This window comes from Tenrec ecaudatus, chromosome 1 (genome assembly GCF_050624435.1).
Source record: "Tenrec ecaudatus isolate mTenEca1 chromosome 1, mTenEca1.hap1, whole genome shotgun sequence".
Taxonomy (NCBI): Eukaryota; Metazoa; Chordata; class Mammalia; order Afrosoricida; family Tenrecidae; genus Tenrec; species Tenrec ecaudatus.
The window spans coordinates 131,994,327-132,000,063 of record NC_134530.1 but is presented as its reverse complement, the minus strand read 5'-3'; the positions used below and the strand labels follow the sequence as shown (position 1 = coordinate 132,000,063).

At 38.3% G+C, this 5,737-nt stretch overlaps 1 pseudogene; it reads right to left on the bottom strand.

Annotated features, from left to right (window-relative positions):
• Window positions 1-3,145: 3,145 nt before the first annotated feature.
• Window positions 3,146-3,236, bottom strand: LOC142438344 (U7 small nuclear RNA; annotated as a pseudogene).
• Between the last annotated feature and the right edge of the window lie 2,501 nt (window positions 3,237-5,737).

Genomic DNA, 5,737 nt, shown 5'->3' with positions numbered 1-5,737 from the left:
AATTTTGGGGAAAGATCTAAGAACATTCAGTAAGACCCCCTAGAGCTAGAAATATTGATTTTTTAAAATGGGTACACTCTCCCTAAATGAAGTCCATCGCTTACAGCCAACATCCGTTCATTTGTTGAAGAAGCAGTTTCTTGTTTCCAAGTAATTATTGTTCTTCTTTTTACCACTTATAATGCTGCGTTTAAGAATCTATATACTCTCTCAAGGAAATTTAAAATGGGTCCTGCATGCCAGAAAGCAAAGAGGCAATTGAATGTTAATTATTAATAAGTTGTTATGACATTTACACAAATCATAGAATTGTGAGTTTCATTTTCCATCATAAGCATATTTTAGAGCCTTTGAAATCAGGTTGATGCATCTCCCAGATGGGGTTAAACAGGAACATCAATTTTGTTCAGATTCTCTCAAGAAATTAGAGAATGTAACCCCAAATCCATGGACAGAGTATCTAATCAGACTGAGTGGCTGGAAGACCACTCTAGCCAAAGGCAAGTCTAGTCAGAACAGCCTTACTATCAGACAGAGACCACAGTAATCTTGATTATGAGCTGGATTGAACTCAATACCTGGCTAGTTGACCTCCCTGTAGGCACAACCTGAATTTATACTAGGTTCAAATATCTCAAAGTTATTTTATGACAGAAATTGCTTCCTTGCCTTTTTGAAAGTAGATAGGGATCATCTCCTCCTTCCACATTAATTGTATTTTTGTTTTTACACTAACAAGGTTTTAGCCTTACCACCTTAGTGCAATTTGTTTGTATTGTTTTCTTGTTGGGTCTCCCAGCTGTGAAGCCTGGGAGGAATAGTGATGCATAGTGATAATAACTGAAACAAGAGGTTATAGGGAGTGCAGGCAGGGGGAGGGTACTGGGGGGCGTGGCCAATCTGGAGGGAAAGGGGATCTTGGGAGTAGATAAGGGAGCCTGCAGGGGGAGGCAGCATTAGAACTGATTAGGACTGCACAACTCCTTTTTAAGGCCATTTAACCATTGGCTGGTCCGGGGTGGGGGACACTAAGATTGATGTGATGGTGATTGTTCGATTCCCCTTGGTTGGGGGAAAGAAAGGTAGAGAATGTAGAATCAAAAAATAAAGACTTCTTATTCTACTTATACCAGAAAAAAAAGATAAAAAGTGTCTTGAGATCGAGGAAATCATGGTACTTATTTGACCACAGGTTCCAATTGCTTTTCAGTTTACATAATCACCAGACCATTGCAAATCATCTGTGATCTATGGTCATGGCAATAGAAGAGAACATTCTCTTTGGGATTTGCAGTAATGACTTGCTTCAGGCAAGGTGAATTTATAAATTGTATAATCTCTCTCACTTCTTCCTAGCTCCCTGGACTAGATCTGACTCATCCATCCATTGTGATTCCTACTTCTTAAGAGAGCCTTGCTTGTAAATCTGGGCTACTGGCCAATCTTCATTAATAATAATAATAAATCCCCTCAATATTTTAGTAGTTCAAGGACAGTTTTTCTGCCCCTGAATAGCCTCAGAAGAGTATCCTGTCAGAGAAATTTGAGATTGCAAGGTATGTGGAAACCACAAATAGCCTAATGGGTCTATAACATAACATAAAATAATTAGAAGCTCTTATGAGAGATGATGCTGAAGTTTGAAGGACAGTCATTTGAAAGGAGAGCAGTAAATTGCTCGGGGTTTTCTATACATGGTGTAACATTTGGATTTGATTCTGAAAGCTGGCAGTCTATGAATGACATTTATTAGGAAATAATATATTAATGAATTGTTTTTGTTTGCTTTGTTATCTTCAGAAAGCTCACTCTGGAAGATTTATGAAGACCATAGAGCAAGAGAAACTAGAGGCCATGTGACCACTTAGGAACCTGCAGAAACCCATGTGAGACACTACAATAAAGGAGCCTTGGTGGTATTACAGAGTAAGCACTGGGCTGCTGATTGCAAGGCCATTGGTCTAAACATTGAGAGAGCAGTGAGGCTACCTTTGTAATGGTGCAGAGTTGATAACACTCATGATGACCCCATGAGTATTAGAGTAGATTTCTAATACTTGTAATAGTAGAGTCGTCCCCATGAGTAGTAGAGTATTAGAGTTTCATAAGGTTTTCTTTTTTTAAAGATGGTTTTTTATATTTATTAAATACTTTTATTGGGGGCTCTTACATCTCTTATCACAATCCAGTGTGTCAAAGCACATTTGCACATATGCTGCCATAATTTTCAGAGCATTCTCGTCCCACTTAAGCCCTTGATATCAGCTCCCCATTCTTTCCTCCTCCCTCTCCCACCCGCCATTCCTCATGAATGCTTGATAAGTTATAGATTATTATTTTCATATAAAATATCCATCACCCTTCACCCACTTTTCCATTGTTCATCCTCCTGTGAGGGGGTTATATGACGATCCTTGTGATTGATTTCACCTTGCTCCCCACACCCTCCCCTAATCCTCATGGTATCTCTCCTCATTGTTGGCCCTGAAAGGTCTATCTATCCTGGATGTTCTCTGTTTAGGCCTCTTATCAGCAGCAGTGTGCATATTCTGGTCTAATCTGATTTGTATGGTAGAATTGAGGTCATGATAGTGGGGGTAAGGAAGCATTAAAGAACTAGAGGAGAGTTGTGTTTCATCGGTGCTATACTGCACCCTGACTGGATAATCTCTTCTCTGTGACTTCTCTGTGAAGGGATGTCCAGCTGTCTACAGAAGGGCATTGGGCATCTACTCCATAACCTCCTCCCGAAATTCACATTGGGTGTGATTTTTTTCTGGGTCTTAGATGCCTGATATCTGATCCCATAGATACCTTATGATCACACAGGCTGGTGTGTTTCTTCCATGTGGGTTTTATTGCTTCTCAGCTAGATGGCTGCTTGTTTATCTTCAAGCCTTTAAGACCCCAGACACTATCTCTTTTGATAGGCGGGAACCATCAGCTTTCTTCACCACATTTGCTTATGTACCCATTTTGTCTTCAGCGATCATGTCGGGAAGGTGAGCATCACAGAATGCTGGATTATTAAACAGTGTTCTTGTATTGAAGGAGCACTTGAATCGAGGCCCAATGTCCAGTTGCAACCTTAATTCTCAACATATAGATACAAGTACATAGTTCATAAGGTTTTCTTTTTTTTTTAAAGGGTTTTTCCGAAAAAAACAACAAAACAACAAAAAAAAACAACAACCCAGAAAACCTCCTAGACAAATTCTATAAGAGCTGTAACACTAGTTCATAAGGTTTTCAATGGCAGATTTTTTTCTTTCAGAAGTAATTCACCAGGCCGTTCTTTCAAGAATTATCTGTGTAGACTTGAACCTCCAACCTTTTGGTTAGTTGCCCAGTGGATTAATCATTTACAGGACTCAAGGGCTCTCTTTGTGGAAATCGTACAGATTTTGACTTGGGCCGCTGAATGGAAGTTGAAGCCTGCATGTTTCTTTACCTTATATATCAAGACACAATTTTTAAAATTACTTAGGTGGCTTACAAAGAATTATATTCTATGCATTAAATATTAATAAGAATGAAAGAAAAGGAAGGAAAAGGAAAAAAGCAAATGGGAAATTGTGGTATTATAACCAAATAAGATACAACCTGAAAGTGCTCTGAATACCAAAGTATTTAATGAACGTCTGTACCTTGGTAAAGATGGGTCACAAATCAATCTAGTTCAAAGGTATTTAGTAGGCAATTCAAGCAGGGGAACATGGTCAGTTACAAGGTATATTCCTTGCTACCTGACAGGTAGTAACAAATCCACTGCTACGGAAGCTCACAGTCATTTCTGATTCTTTAGCCCGAGATATTACTCACCTTCATTCTCTGAAGGAAAAATGATTAAAAAGAACACCATATTTTAGAAATATATAATAGCAGATTTTGTATGAATTCAATATCTCAGACACTCTCTGATTTCCTGGGTTTTAAAATCCTCTCCTCTTACTGTCTAGCACTTTGTACTCTTCCTGACTCTTGCGCAGTAAGAAAAGTAACTCATAATTTGTGAGCACCTATAATATGCTTTGCTCAGGTAATCTCTATCGCACCGATGGCTTTCTTCTTATTCTCCCTATCTCAATAGCCCCACCTCTCTTTTAGGTCCTGTGTCACTTGTAAACTCTGTTGAATGGTGTAAAGGATCTGTACTATTAACACTTGTGTGGGCTGTGCTCTGTAGGTCTTAAATATTTAAAATATTTTTTTTCTTGTACACTTGCTATTTCTACAATGAAATCTTGAAATCCAGGTTTTTAAAAATGTGTTTTATTTCCCTGGGAATACTGGACATGGCTTTAGGGTATATACAAACAAGGTGTTAAATAACATGGGCTCACCTCATAAGAGCATATTCCTCTTTGCATTCTTTTTAATACCGCCTATTGATTAAAGAACAATGTCTTACTTTTGTATGCTTTGTAAGTTTTCAATATTATCCTTTAAATCAAATGGTAATAACTTAGACCTAAGTAATTTAGACCACCCAGCTAGACTTCATTAGTTTTTACTGTTTTTATTATATTGATTTATCTCTTTAAAAATATTTTTAATTTAGGTCAGCAAAACCGAGTTTGCTTAAAAATATATTTATTTAATTTAGAAGTGAATTGAGTGGATTAATTTAATAACAATATTAAAGAACAAATGTGGAAGGTTGGCAAATGGGAGGGGAAAATGAAGTCATTACATTTGTTCATGGATATGGTAGAAATCAGAAATATAAGCTGTAAGATAATATAGCTTATTCTGTTTTTGAAGCACACCTATGAACTTCGCCAACTTAAATCACTTGACTTACTGTAAATATATATTATTATTTCAATATTTTATGCCTTTCGTTTTTCTGGTCAACCTTTTCCTGGAAATCTCACCTTCTTACTTTTGCCACATTATAAATTCATAATCACCCCTTAAAACTTAGACTGTGCAATGTTAAAACCTTCATGCTTCTTCTACGGCAGTGGCTCTCCGCCTTCCTAAGGCCGCGACCCTTTACTACAGTTCCTCATGTTGTGGTGATCCCCAGCCACAACATTATTTTCCTTGCTAATTCATAACCGTACTTTTGCTACTGTTATGAATCAAGTGACTCCTGTGAAAGGGTCGTTGGACCCCCAAAGAGGTCACGACCCACAGGTTAAGAACTGCTGCTGTCCTGCATTAAAGAGCATGTGCGGTCCAGTGGCTAAGCTGCTGATTGAAAGATGGAAGCCACCAGCCACTCTGTAGGAGAAAAGGCCTGGCCTTCTATTCTCATAAGAAACATGGTCTGGGAAACCTCATGAAATTGCCACATTGTGACCCTCTATCACAACACTGACTCTCAAGGTCCTTCGGTGGCGCAGTTTGCACTTAACCTACTGAAAATAAGCTCAAACCCACCCAGCAGTGTTGCAGAAGAAAAGTCTTGTTTTATGAAAATTTGATGGAATAGTTTAGTCTCTAACAACTGGGTTCTCATAAATCCAAGCTGACTCCCTGGCAATGACTTTGGTTCCTGGGTGGTTAAATGGTTAAGCTTTGCACTACTAAATTGTCAGCAGTGCAAACCTGCCATATGTGCCCCAGATGAAATGTCTGACAATATGCTTTTGAGTAAATCACAGCCATGAGAACTCTGGAGCAAGGTTCTGAAACCTGTGTCATAATCACAAGTTGGAATAAACGTGAAGGGAAATGCTATGGACGTTTTTGTTTTCTCAATTGTATCTTGCAGAAACTGTCCTTTATT